The 15,374-nt window shown below is 39.3% G+C and overlaps 1 pseudogene; it reads right to left on the bottom strand.

Annotated features, from left to right (window-relative positions):
• LOC102762214 overlaps positions 1 to 521 on the bottom strand; it is a 20,650-nt pseudogene extending 20,129 nt beyond the window's left edge.
• Between the last annotated feature and the right edge of the window lie 14,853 nt (positions 522 to 15,374).

The raw sequence follows: 15,374 nt of genomic DNA, 5'->3' as shown, positions 1-15,374 counted from the left end.
CCTCCTTGGGAGTCGTTCTCCACAGGTGTGGGGTATCCTGCCAGGGGAGAGCCTCCTGCCTTAAATAAGGGGTCCCTCTCCTCCCTGCCGGGTATCTCGCTGGGGCCTCCAAATTTTATGGGTTGGCTCAGCGAGATAAACCACCGACTCAGAATTTAAATTTAAGAGCCTTTATTAAGCTGGCCAGCTGACCACAGTGCCTATTTCCCCCTCTGGGAACTTCGGAGCATGTGCACTCAGTTGGAGTGGGGCAGACTGGTAGGGGGTCGATGAAGATGACTGACCCTATCCCATTTGACAAAGACAAAGACAACAAAGAACAAAGACAAAATAAATCAGCCAAATGGAACCCAAGGTTGCCTGGAACCTGCAACTTTGAAAATTTTTCAAAAAACATTGCAGCAGGGTGAGCACAGAAGCAGACAACTTTTTGACAATAAACACCAAGACAAACAAATACCAGACAGACAACCCCAGTGCAGCCTGCAGCCGCACGAACCAGGGACCCCGGCCACCGTCATGGCCGCAGGTCAGGACCAGGAGTACCGCTGCATCCAGCCCTCTGTATAGGTCCTTCCGTGGGATGTCCCAATTCCTGTTTAACGACCGGTCTTCCTTACCTCTTTCGAGAGTCCAGGTGGCTCGGTTTCCGAATCAAAATTTTGGGTGGACTGGAGGCCTCCTTGGTAGTTGTTCCCCACAGGGATGTGGGTGGGGTATCTCACTGGGACCTCCAAAAGTTATGGGTTCACTCAGCGAGATAGATCACTGACTCAGAATTTAAATTTAAGAGCCTTTATTAAACTGGCCAGCTGGCTACAGTTACAGTACCCTGCCGAAGCAGAGGCTGAACTGCAGCCCCGAATTCCATGGCAGGCGACTACAGTTACAGCACCCTGCCAGAGCAGAGCCCCAACTGCAGCCAAGACTACAAGAATTACAGCATTTTTATTTGCAAAAACCACAAAGTTACAAAGCCTTGTTTACATAATTACTTAACAAAGGGGGGGGGTAAACAGAGTCACACCTGGCTGGAGCGTATTATAACACATTGGTTTTCTAAGACAATCTAGCAATTTTTCTTCCATGGTTCCTAACCCTGACACAATCCTCCATACGTCAGTCCCCCCTCCCAGCACATTCAATTTCTCATGTCCCATTTCCTCCCCTTAGCACATTCTGCAACATTCTGTAACCCTTCCATGCTGCAGTCCCTCACCCTAGCACAATTGACTGTATCTTCACTACATCTAAGCCAGCAGGTGGACATCCTCCGAGGGGTTCCCGACTGCAAGAGGGCATAGGCCAGGCTGAAGGACCGCCGCCGCCTCCCCGCCCCCGCTACCCGAGTGCACAAATTTTTGTGCATCGGGCCTCTTAGTATTAAGATAACAGGCATTTAAAAATGATCACAATAAAGCATGGAATGTTAAGATAAAAGAACATTGCTTGTATTTATCCCAAACTCTAGTTATATCTTGCATTTATCTTGAGGAAATAAAATGTCCTAGACCATGTTTTCTCAACTATTTCTTAATAGTTTATTAAGTTCATGTGTTCAGAGTTGAAGGAAGAATTGTAAATGCCAGTGGCAAAAACAAAAAAATTCCTTTGGTTTTCTGAGACAGGCTTGTAAGTTCCCCTAGGTTGCTGGGGACCTAACTTCTCACCATTTCTTCACTATAAAGTGTGAACCAAGTGATAACTAGAACAGAGCCCAAGTGTGTGTTTGAATTTATTCCATCTTTCATTACTTGCAGAGTTGAATTGGAAGGTGGAGTGTGGATCTGTAGTCAACATGGAGACCTCCTACCACTTTCTCTCAAGCCTAGGTCTTGGGAACCACATGTAGGAAGAAGTGAAACTACAGAGCATCTTGAGCATATTCAGATGTGAAGACCCAAAGGAGACATAGATTCTGTCCTGGCTCAATCCAGGAATAAAGAAAGAAATCCATCAGGCTGGACCTTGATTTTCAACATGGTAACTCCTTCCAAAGGGAATCAGGCTCCTGTGCTCTTCTTGACGGAGGGCGGTGACAAGAGTAGAGAGAGGGAACTAAAGCATTTCACCAATACTGTCTCCTCTTGGGCACTGAGGTGGTAATTTTCTCACATCTATGGACATGTGAGATATGGAGCACTGAACCATTTTCCCTAATAAAAGAAGAACAAAGTAGAGTGTCACAAGCCAAGGAGTTAAGAAAGTGGAGTATCAAGTAGTTTTTTATTTAAACTGTGAGGAACATGGGGACACCAAAGGTTAATTCTGTTAGATGTTGGCAGCAGTCTACTGGCTTCAAAAAAGGTCGTAAATGGGTGGCCATTGCTAAATCTGGGCAAAAGTCTTGGTGGTGGTGTTTTGAGGGGTTGTTTTCTCCCCCAAATACAGTATCATTTATTTTGCCTTGGTTGTTGTTGTTTGAATTTTAATTGTTTGGGCATATTTCTCCACTGCCTCAGTCACCATCACTTCCTATTTTCTCTACCAGACCCATTCCACCAATACACAGGGTATCCCAAAAAAGTGTATACATACTTTAACATCTGATACCTCAATTTTGATAATGAAATATATTTTAATAAATAATGCCCTTATAATTATTCCAAGTGTGTGTATACATTTTAGGGACATCTTATGGGTACTTTAAGTTTTCTATAGGTATTTGAGTTGGTAACCTTTTGCCTTTAAAAATGCACACTGCTATGACAGAAACTTTTAGTCATTCATGCAATAAAATTTGTTCACTTATTAACCAAAAGTTCTATTCTCAATGTATTAGATTTAATCTTAATAATATCATAACTCAACGTGTGGATTCCATTTTATGTGGGTGGACACCTTATTTCATTTAAGGAAGGCCTAAGCTAGCTTTTCCTCTGAGAAAAATGATACTCAGTAACCCATGGTCCATTATCAATGCTATGAAATAATGCTGACAAATTGTTTACAAAGAATGATTACAGCTCCCTTCCCGTTATTGCAAAGGAAAAGCCAGTTATTTGAGACTTAAATATCACCTTCGTATGAAATGTCATTACTCACACAGGATATGCTACTCAAACCCTACTTTCATGGTTACTATGATAGTTACTATGGTTACTATGTTTGGGGTACTGTGTTCAGTGATGGGTAATTTTTATAGATTTTATTTTTTTAACTGCAGGTATTTCTCAGTGTCAACCCAGTTTAAAATAAAAGTGCTGTTTACTCTACTAATTAATATGCAAAAATTGTGAAGTGAAGTGATGATTACATAATATTCAGAGCATAATTATTCCAGGCATCGTACTAGCTCACTTTTCTGATTTTGATCCTGATTACTCTCTAATTAGTAATAAAAAGGAAGAAATTACACTAAAAATGCCCTGCAATTAGGGGAGAGAAACATCTTAGCCACAAAATGTAAGTATAAAATCCCATACAAAATTATTTGAATAATGGATAGCATAGCAACTGTAGTTAATAGTACTATATTATATACTTAAGGCTGCTAAGAGAGTAGATCTCAAAAGATTTCACAGGAAAAAAATTTTGTAAAGATGCATGGTGATGGGTGTTAATTAGATTTATTGTGGTGGTCATTTTACTATACAAACATTAAATCATTATTGTTGCACACCTGAAACCAATACTGCGTAATGTCATGTCAATTATACTTCAATTTTAAGAGTTAATAAAATAGCCCTGGCCAGTGTGGTTCAGTTTGTTCAGCATCATCCCGTGCACCAAAAGGTCTCCAGTTCAGTTCCCATCAGAGTACACGCCTTGGTTGTGGGTTTAATAATAGAGCAATAGTTCGTCATTTTGTGTGTTTGTTTCCTTATTTTAATATATTTCCATGGCAAAGGGTAGTTAGACTCTCAATTGTTCACTCCCACCCTTGTTAATTAAATTTAAACCTTACTATTCTATGAAATCCAAATGTGTTGTTTTACTCAAAAAGCAATACAGAAAGTGAGTAAAATTGTTTCTAAATATTTTGTGGCAAATAGTAAAATAGAATGTATTCCACTAAAATGGGTAATACAAGGCATCAATAAGTTTTTCCACATAGTAAAATATCTATTGCAAATCAGTGTTGAAAGATACTTTAAAAGCTAATTAATTCTCGAAAATCAAGATAGACACAGAATTCTATATATAAGATTACTCAAGTGAGGATTATCTGTCCACCCTCATACTTTTAAAAATTCCATTAGACTCTCAATTAGAAAACCATAATTCAAGTTCTGACTCATTTCAATCATTTTTCTGTCACAATTATAATGAAATCCACTCTGCCATGGCTTATAAGACCTCTCTTCATCTAGATCCCACCCTCTCCCCTCATTTGCTATCCTATGGGCACTCATTTCTTTTTCTTTTTTCTTTTATTTCATTTTTTAAATATATTTTTATTGACTTCAGAGACCCACTGGGGATGTAGCCTGCAACCAAGGTACATGCCCTTGAAGAGAATTGAACCTGGGACCCTTCAATCCTCAAGCCGATGCTCTTTCCACTTAGCCAAACCGGCTAGGGCTCTTTTTCTTTTTTAAAAATATATTGTTATTGATTTCAGAGAGGAAAGGAGAGAGAGAAAGAGAGACAGAAACATCAATGATGAGAATCATTGATCGCTGTTTCCTGCATTCTCCTTACTGGGGATTGAGCCCACAACCTGGGTATGTGCCTGACCAGGAATCGAACAGTGACCTTCTGGTTCATAGTTTAAAGCTCAACCAGGGAGCCATGCCAGCCAGGCACATTTCCTTTTCTATCCCTTGAGCCCACCATAGGCCTTTGTGACAATTATTATGTCTGCGTAGAACTCTTTTCATCCAACTCAGTAGGGGCCTCTATTCACAGCTAGTTTTTCCTACTCAACAAGCAGGTGCCAGCTCAAATATCTCTTCAACAGAGTTGCCTTCCTGACCTTCCATATGTATCTCCACGACCCCATTCACAACAAATCTCATTATCCTATTGAATTCTCTTTAAATCCTTATCATTATCTGAATACATTTTAATAACTTATTTAGTTTCCTTGTTTATCTTCAGTCTCTCCCAGTAGAATATGAAATTCATAAGACAATAATCTCTAGTCTCAAAATCTATAGCAATGTTGGGCCCATAGTAAGTGCTGAGAAAATACTAATTTGATGACCAAATGAATGGAAGAATTAACCATAATCAATTGTAATTAAAGATTGAACAAAAATTATCTATAAATTATCATTATAAAATAACATATGAAACTCAATTTTTAATATCATAGAATAAGTAAAATTTTCAAATTTAAAATTTCAGAATTGAAATTTTAAAATTAAAGTTAAAATTGCCCTTTCTCCATACATTACACCAGTCCTTTCCTTACAGTAGGCCATTATCTTATGTTTTCTATTTTTGGTTTTTATTTTGATTACCTTCTTAAATCTAAATAATATTCTTATAACTGTACTTATTTATTTTTTTAGCTTCTGGCAATTTCTATTGACTCTCTGCTAGAAAGAATTTGAAATATCTTATAATGCTTCCTTATTCTCGTCATTTGTTTTTACATATATTTGTAATTATTTTTCCTACTGATCACCTTCATAACTACATAATAAATAAAAGCCTTAATTATGTATTGTTTTACTTTCAGAGAATAACTCCTAACTATATTATATAACATGGTGAAAGTAGTATATTTATACCTCTGTTTATGTATAGCTTCTTCCCCTTAACCCTTCCAAAATTCTGTCAACTATAATGTTTTTAATAGTGTTAGGTCTTCTAATATTTGCATTTTGTAATATAGTCATAACTATTTCTACTTTTTTATGATAGGTTGATTTGGGAAATCAAAAACAAATAAACCATATAAAGAATATTACAACAGTATCTATGCATTATTCACTGCAACACCAGACAATATAATTGAATCTAAGAGAAGGATGCATGCATCCTATTTCATGAAACCTGTTCCACTTGAAAGGGAATATTTCACATAAAAAGCTCAAATGGATTATCTCTAGTTATACCTCATTAATAATGCCTTTCTTTGATTTTTCTCATATTTGGACCTTGGTTTTTTTAAGGACTTTGTTTGCCTTTTATTTTTCTTGACTGAAAAACAAAAAAAATGACTTCTCTTAAATCACATCACTAAGACATTCCAAAATGTTACACACATACTATTTGTGGAAAGCTTCAATATGTACAAACTTGACTACAAGAACTGTCAATATGATATTTTTTTTCATTCCTACTGATTTTTGTATTCCATATTTATTTGTTTCTGATTCCTTCTTTGTCTTAGAGAGTATTTCCACATGAATTTTTTTGAGATAAAATTTTTAATGCATGCATTCTTGAAAGAACTATTTTGCTTTTACATTTGATTGAAAATGTACTAATTACAATGGTTTTTATTCAAAATAAGTTTTTGTCATAACTTTGAGAGAATCCATTGTCTTTAAAGATCCAAGGGATATGTCCACAGCCTGAAGAGATGCTTGATTCCTCTTCCTTTGTGTGGGGTCCTATTTTCGTTGTTGCTGCTTGTTTCTTATGGAAGATTTTAGAATTTTCTCTTTACCCTTGTTTTCTAGAAGTGCATGAAAATGTGGTCAGGGGTGTGTTTTGTGATAGTTGGTCATTTTGCCTTCCCTCCTCTTCTACACTCTGGTCTCTTTTATTAACTTTTATAGCACTTACCTTTCTTTAGCACTGGGAACTTTTCTGCTACTTCTTCGATAATATTATTTCCTGCTTTCATTTTGAAATAAAATTTTTCATTCTAAATATATTGTTTTAGATTAATCTTCAAGAGCTCTCAACATTTTCTCTGATTTTATCTTATTTCTATATGTTGTTGATCTTAAACAAATAGACATTTGTCTATTTCTTCATTCTGATATTTTTCCCAGAATATTGATATTTTGGAGGAACAGGAAAGAATTGCAATTCAGGACATGCAGCCTAGTAGCAAACCACATACATGTCCAGAGAGACAATGGAAAGGAACACTGTTTTATGGACTTGGGAGCAATTGTTGTAAGTGAAGAATTACATTGGCTGAGCTATGGCAGCCTCCCATTGGCTAAGCTGTTACTAACATCACTTCCTGTCTTAAAAGCAAGGTACTGTCTTTTTTTTGGGCGGGGGTGGGGGGGGGTGTCAATAGTGTGCATTGAGTGACACATTCGTGGGAGTTTTCTCCTCCAACCTCCTGCCTCTATTTTAAATGAGGTTTCTATTTATTAATGTTCACATTTTCCACTTTTTGATCAAGATCTTTCTCCAAAAGCACTGCTGATCAAAAGTCAGGATTTCTAGATTCCATGGCCTTTTGTTCCTCCACGTAGGGAAGGATTTTTCTTGGTGTCCTGTCCCAGGTCAGAGGAAAAACACACAGGTTTGAAACCTATCATAGTCACAAGAAGGGGTGAGAGGGAAATCTCTCAGGCATTTTCCATCTAAAGTCTGTATCTTAGTTTAAAAATGGGCAAAGGATGTAAATAGACACTTCTCCAAAGTAGACATACAGATAGCCAAGAGACATATGAAAAAATGCACAGTCATCAGAGAGAGATGCAAATCATTAGAGAAATGCAAATTTAAATGACAATGAAATCTCACCGCACACCTTTCAGAATTGCTACCATCAACAAATCAATAAATGATAGTGCTGGCAAGGATGTGGAGAAAAGGGAACCCTAGTACCTGGCTGGTGGGAATGCAGACTGGTGCAGCCACTATGGAAAACAGTATGGAGTTTCCTCAAAATATTAAAAATGAATCTGCCATTTGACCCAGTGACCCCACTTTTAGGAATATATCCTAATGAAAGGGTTAACTAGCGAGTTTAATTAGGCAGATTTAGGGAGCTTTAGGTATAAAAATGGTCCATGGGAAAGAATGAGACCTGAAGGTGCCAGGGTGTTTATCTTGTACAGAGAATAGAGAAATGCCACAGGCAAATAGAACTACATCTAGCCTAAGCAATTGAAACAGCCATAAACCGAGGACAGACAGAATTGCTCTGGCTTGAGCAATTCAAGTGACCATAAGTTAGGCCAAAAGTAGACCTGACCTGAGTAGCTGGGAGGGTTATTAGATAAGGCTTTCTCTAACAGCACAACTGGGAGAGCTATATGATAAATCAAAAGTGACCCAACCAACAAGATAAGGGGGAGAGAAAATAGGGGACATCACGTAGGGTTTGAGCTCTGAAGCTGCTACAGTCACCAATCAGAGGGGTTATCAGAATGCAAAGAACTGCAGCCTTTATACACCTTAGGAAAGAAGGGCTTCGTGGGTCTCTCCCTCTCCCCACGTGGGAGTCTGTGCTTATTTCCCAATAAATGTCCACCTTTTCCTATCCCCTTTTGTCCGTGGCTTCATTCTTTGAATCCACCTGGACAAGAACCCAGGGAAAGCAATCACTCTGCTCAATAAAACAACCCAAACACTAAGAAGCTTGAAACACCAATCTGAAAAATATATGCACCCCTATGTTCATAGCAGCATTACGTGCATTAGCTAAGATCTGGAAACAGCCCAAGTGCCCATCAGTAGATGAGTGGATAAAAAAGCTGTGGTACATTTACACCATGGGATACTATGTAACTGTAAAAATAAGGATCTCTTACCCTTTGAGACAGCATGGAGGGACCTGAAAGTATTATGTTAAGTGAAATAAGCCAGTCAGAGAAATACAAGTATCACATGATCTCACTCGTATGTGGAATTTAATGAGCAAAATAAACTGATGAACAAAATAGATCCAGAGACATAGAAGCATGGAACAGACTGAGGAATCTCAGAGGGAAGATGGGGGAAGGGGGTGAATGGGGAGAGATTAACTGGGGAATTTATATGCCTATATGCATAGCCCATGGACAAAGACAATAGTGTGTTGAAGGCCTGGGGGGCCGGGTATGGGCTGGAAGTGGTCAATGGGAAAAATAGAGAACATCTGTAATACTTTCAACAATAAAGATTTTTAAAAATAATAAAGTCTGTATCTTAGAAGGTACACTCAGAACAGAAAGAATTACCTGCTTTGAGAAGATGCAATGCAAGGTAAAACATGAAGCAATTAAACATTTTGTTATTCAAAAGAAACTATTTGAAGTAAAATGTCTTATGAATAATACAGCCTATAGGTTGCATTCAGAGACTATGAATTGTGTAAGAATCCAGAGTCAGTTAATAATCCAGATGTAAGAGACTTCTATGAATTTTAAACCTCCTAATGGCCTGGTCTGAATACATTTTCTTTTGTTTTTTTTTAAGTATATTCTGTGTTGATTTCAGAGAGGAAGGGAAAGGGGGAGAGAGAGAGATAAACATCAATGATGAGAGAGAATTATTGATCAACTGCCTACTGCACACCCCACACTGGGTATTGAGCCAGCAACCTGTTCATGTGCCCTGACCAGGAATCAAACTACGACCTCCTGGTTCATAGGTTGCCGCTCAACCACTGAGCAACCTGCCCGGGCAGTACATCTTGGGAAAGCTGTCTCATCAGATGTCATCTGCTTCAAGTCCAGATTTTCTGAAATGCATTGATGGTGTGCAGGTCCAGTCAGGGTTGGATGTTTTCTTTAGATGCGTCATATGAATCCTATAGTTTAATCCTTGGGGGCTTTTGGAGTGAGGCTTAAGAGAGTCCTGCTAAAGGTGTCTTTGTCAATAGACAAAAATCTTCAGGTTACAAAGTGTGTTGCTTTAGGTTGTCTCCACGGAGCACACTCTGTAAAGATTGCTCTACCTGAACATGGTTAATTTTAATAGGAGCAATTAGGCCTTTAAAACATTGAAGTACGTCTCCTTTTATCAGCTGCAGATCAAAAGAGGCCAGGTGCATTGGCCACCCTGTGGCTTTCTCAAAGGGTGAGACTTTATGAGTTTCAAAGGGAGCAGATCTAAGATTTAGGAGGACCAATGGCAATGCTTTTGGCCAATGTATGTGGAGGGTCTCTACAATTTTTGTCAATTGTGTTTTAATAATGCTGCTAATGTGTTTAACTAAACCTGAGGATTGAGGGTACTAAGTGCGCTGAATGTGTTGTAAAACTGACCAAAAATCACAGACATGTAACACCTGACTGGTAGAAAGAGTTCCTAATCATTATGGAGCTTAAGAGAGGTTCCCCAGTTAAGGGTAATATTTTGCAAAAGAACTTTAGCCACAGAAGAGGCAGTAGCCTGTCTACATGGGAAACCAAACATATTTATATTCATGAGACAAGCTTTTGAAATCCACTTGCCAAACCTCAAATGGTCCATTAGGCAATTTAAAATGTCTGGGAGTAATGCAAACAGTCTTCCCTGAGTTGTACTTTGAACAAGTGGTACAAGCGAGGTAGGATATTTTTGTGACCTAATTATTATTTTTTCATCAATTGATTTACTAATGCAATTATTTTGTCAGTGAACCAATGGTTTAATGCATTAGGAGTGAAAATTTTAGAATCTCTGATAAGACTGGGCTGTTATTTGTCCCAAACCAGAGCTTTATTTTTTTTATCAAACCAACTATTGTTGGTTTTCTAATCTTGTTTTTTCCTTTTCTGAGGCCAATTGTCGGGCTTCCGTTAGCCAGTTTTTCTGTTATCACATGGGAAAATGTCCCTCAGAGGAATGACAGGTTTTATTGCTGTTGGTTTCTTTAAGGGCAGCATTCCTTATGGAAGTATTAAAAAGGTGATGATTTCTTTTAGACAGCCAACTTTAGAAAGCCCTGGGATTTTTAATAATAGCTTAAACATCAGGTAAAAAGTATAGCATCCAATAATTTCTGAACATACTGGCCTTTTAAAATTTTATTTTCACTGGAAGTAAATGAGCCACGTTGCTTCCACACATTCCAAAAATCATGAGCTACTCCAAAAGCCTATCTATTATCAGTATGAATGTTGACAGTTTTGCCCTTGGCTAGGGTGCAGACCTGTGCGAACATGTATAATTCAGCTTGTTGGGATGCAGTCGCCAAAGGCAAAGGTGCCACTCTAATTACATGAAAGGGTGTTGGTATTGGATAATATCAATGTTTGCACTATATTTGTCATTGTCACCTTTTAAATAAGAACCATCAATGAACCATGAGAGGTTGGTGTTACTCAAAGGATCACGAGGGATCAGAAGGTGATATGTCAGTGTTAAGCAGTTAGAAGGGGATTCATCAGTAATGGAGGGGAAAAGAGCAGCAGGGTTAAGGTTGTTATGATGTCAAAGAGTTATGTGAGGAAGAATCAACAAAACAATTTTATAGGAAAAGCAGCTGACTGAAAAAATGTTGCATGTGATAAGAATTCAGAAGGGCTTTTACTGCCTGAGATATAAAGATAGTTAAAGAGGATTCCACAATGATTTCCTCAGTGGCCTTAACCAAAATGGTAGTGAAAGTAGTAGCTCTAAGACAAGGGAAATATTCCTGGGCCACAGAGTCCAGTTGCTGGCTACAATACCCTATGGGTTGATGGTGTCCTCATGGTTTTTGGTTGAGTTCCCCATCATTTACAAAAATAAGGAAAAAGGAAATCTCATCTTTAAGATGCTCAAGGGCAGATGGGTTCATTAAAGTCTCTTTTAAGGCTTTAAGGTTATGTCCTTGAAAGGGCTTAGGGGGCTCAAAGTATTTAGATAACAGGATTCCATTTCTCAGAGACTTTTTCTCTAGAGCGAAAGTTTAAACATCCTGCAGAACAAATACCAGCATAATTTCACTAGAATAGTCCAATTATGTGAAATCAAACCGAAAGCTGAACAGCACCGTTCCAGTGGACCACCCTGGTTCCAAAAGGAATCAGACTGAAGGCAGCTCGGTTTTTGTATAAAAAGGCTGGTTCCAAATGGAGTCAAACCGAAGGCCAGTACCGTTTCAGTGGAACAGCCTGATTTCAGGAGCTAAGCTGAAGTGCCAACTGAGTTCTCACAGACAAAATAAGGATAAAGCCTTAAACTAGATCCCAAATAGAACCTGGAGAACTATAACACACAAAGAAAGCAGAAGCTCAGATCCAGAAGGGGGTATGCAGAAGGCAGCCGATTGATGATGTTTCTCTCTAGTCGATGTTTCTATCTCTCTATCCTTCTTCCTTCCTCTCTATCTAAAGATCAACAAAAACGTATTTTAAAAAAGAAAGAAAATGTGAGCTGGTCATGGAATAGAGGTAGTAGATGAGGGTAGGTCACGGGGTTTTCCTGGCAGAAAAATAAATAGAAAATATATTTTAAATTAATAGTAAATTAGAAAACAGAGTAGGAGAGAACAGCAATAGAGCTTTTGTCACAGACCGAAGGCAAGATGAGGGATGAGCTATGCCTGGCATTTGCTCTTCTGCTACAACCTACTGAACATTGCCAAGGAGATGCTACCACCAGGACATTGACTACAACAGTAATGGGTTCATAAAGGCAAGACAGAGGCTCTGATCCTGGAGGGCCTTTCTCTGAGCTATGAACCCAACATGTTTGTGGCTCCTATTCCCCTCAGACTACTTAACCTAGCATATTGCTAATCTAGGTCACTGTCAACCTAGTTCATTGACAAACGCTCAATTTTTTCAATGAAATAAATGGTAAACTTTTAGCTTGACACATAATCTGAAATTTAAAAACTTTTAATGTATATGAAGTTAATTTAATTACTTACCTGTGTGAATAAAGTTTTATTTTTTATATTTTTCAATTAAAGGTTATATTCAATATTATATTATACTAGAGGCCTGGTGCATGAAATTCATGCAATTGAGGGGGTCCCTCAGCCTGGCCTGTGCCCTCGTGCAGTCTGGGAGCCCTCAGGGAATGTCTGACTGAGGGCTTAGGGGAGCGGGCCTAAGCTGTTAGTCAGATATCCTTAGCACTGCCACAGAGGTGGGAGAAGCTCCCGCCACTGCCGCTGTGCTCGCCAGCCATGAGACTGGCTCAGGGCTCTGGCTGAGTGGTGCTCCCCTTGTGGGAGTGCACTGACCACCAGGGGACAGCTCCTGTGTTGAGCATCTGCCTCTTGGTGGTCAGTGCACGTCATAGCGACTGGTCATTCTGCCATTTGGTCAATTTGCATATTAGCCTTTTATTACATAGGACTAGTTTCAGGTGTACAGCATAGTGCTGAGGCAATCATATACTTAACAAAGTATACCCCTTGATATTTTCAGTACCCACAAAGTTTCTTGTTGATGATAATCTACAAGAATTGAAAAAGAACATCACCAAGCCTTCATCAGGAAATTGTGAGCAACCATTTCAAGCATAAATCCTGATCTATATTTACAAAAAGAAAAGTAATGTCCATGGCAGCAAGATGAACTTTCTCAATAAAAATTTGGAAAATATTCCTTTGTAAGTCCGAAGTTTCATTCAAATTCAATGATTAAAATCTTCCCCAATGCATTATATCTTAGTTTTCTTGTAATATAAAAATATAACGCTTTTTCTTCATATTCCATATAGACAGCCAAGTAGCCAGGAGGAGAAGAAGGGTGTATAGAGAAGTTTGAAAATTATAACTATCTGTCTGTACTTTGAGAAACCATCAGAAATCTAGAATCAACCTGAGAGAAAAGAATGCTCTAAAATGAGAAATATGCCATCCCACTATATAATTATAATATCATTATATCATGTTTATTTTCCAGACAAATAAATAATTCATTATAATTTTATATATGAACTAGAGGCACAGTACACAAAATTTTGTGCACTCGGAAAGGTCCCTCAGCCCGGCCTGTGCCTTCTCGCAGTCTGGGACCCCTCGGGGATGTCCACTTCCTGGCTCCCCAGGGGATTGAGCCTAAGCTGGCAGTAAGACATCCCTCGGGCAGCCTGGAAGCCCTCTGGGATGTCCACTTGCCAGCGGGGATCAGGCCTAAGCTGCAGTCGGACATCCATAGTGCTGCTGAGGAGGCAGAAGAGGTTCCTGCCACCACCGCTGTGCTGGCAGCTGTCAGCCTGGCTTGTGGCTGAGCAGAGCTCCCCCTGTGGGAGTGCACTGACCACCAGGGGGCAGCTCCTGCATTGAGTGTCTGCCCCCTGGTGGTCAGTGTGTGTCATAGTGACCAGTCATTCCCAGTCGTTCTGCTGTTAGGGTCAATTTGCATCTTACCCTTTTATTATATAGGATAGAGGCCTGGTGCATGGGTGGGGGCCGGCAGATTTGCCCTGAAGGGTATCCTGGATCAGGGTGGGATGCCGCTAGGGTGCCTGGACAGCCTGGGTGAGGGGCTGAGGGCAGTTTTTAGGCTGGCCACACCCCCTTCAGGGTAAGCGTCCCTGCTGGGGTGCCTGGCCAGTCTGGGTGAGGAGCTGATGGCTGTTTGCAGGCTTGCCATGCTCCCCGGCGACCCAAGCTCTCAGCCTCTCCTTTTCTTCTCCTTTTTTTCTGGGATTTATTTATCTTCTATAATTGAAGCTTTGTAGCCTTGAGCAGAGCCCAAGGCTGGCCAGGGCAGGCAGGAAGCTTGGCTTCCTTCATCGCCAGGGCCAACCCAAGCCTCCTGCTCACTCCAGCTCTGTGGCTGCTGCCATCTTAGTTGGGTTAATTTGCATACTCATTCCTGATTGGTTGGTGGGTGTGGCTTGTGCATAATGAAGGGATGGTCAATTTGCATGTTTCTTTTTTATTATATTGGGATTACTACTATTTTCTGCCTTAAACTGGCAAAGATTAAAAAGGATGATCATTACAATTTGGAGTCTTTGTGACAAAACAACCATGACACACTTCTGTGTCATTCCTAAGAATTCAATTTAAAATAATAATTGGACAAGCACACTGACATGTATATTCAAGGTTATTCAACTACATTATAACAACTAAAATCTGGAAGGAAAAAAAAACATACCTCCATGTCCAACAATAGGAAACTGGTTAAATATGTCATACACATAATATAAAGAGAGATTTGGTAGGTGTGTTCCTGTTGATATGTAACAAAACATCCCTAAACTTTATTGACTTAAGACAGCAATAACATTTACCTACAATTTGTGCAGTGTTCAGCAAGGACTGTTTGTCTCTGTTCTACTAGGTACCTTTGGTTGCTCAAAGGCCTAGGGATTTATGCTGGAGTGAGCCTCCCCGCCTTCCCCCGGCCCCTTGTTACCCCTCATGTTCTCTCCAGCATGACTGCTTCAGGATAGCCAGCCTTTTTCCTTGCCATGTGACTTCCAGATGTCACCTTTTATAACTTAGCTTCAGAATAAACATAGCATCACTCTGCCATGTTCTATTAGTTAGAATCAAGTCACTATGGAGGAGAATTAAATCCTAACTTTGGATGGGATGGGACTAACAAATTTACAAATACATTTTAAAACATCTACATGATGCATACTTACTGACTTTTAAAAATCTTTATACATTATGAGTAAAAACGTTACTAAACATATAT

Source organism: Myotis davidii, unplaced genomic scaffold (genome assembly GCF_000327345.1).
Source record: "Myotis davidii unplaced genomic scaffold, ASM32734v1 scaffold130, whole genome shotgun sequence".
Classification (NCBI taxonomy): domain Eukaryota; kingdom Metazoa; phylum Chordata; class Mammalia; order Chiroptera; family Vespertilionidae; genus Myotis; species Myotis davidii.
This window is presented reverse-complemented; position numbering and strand designations above follow the sequence as displayed.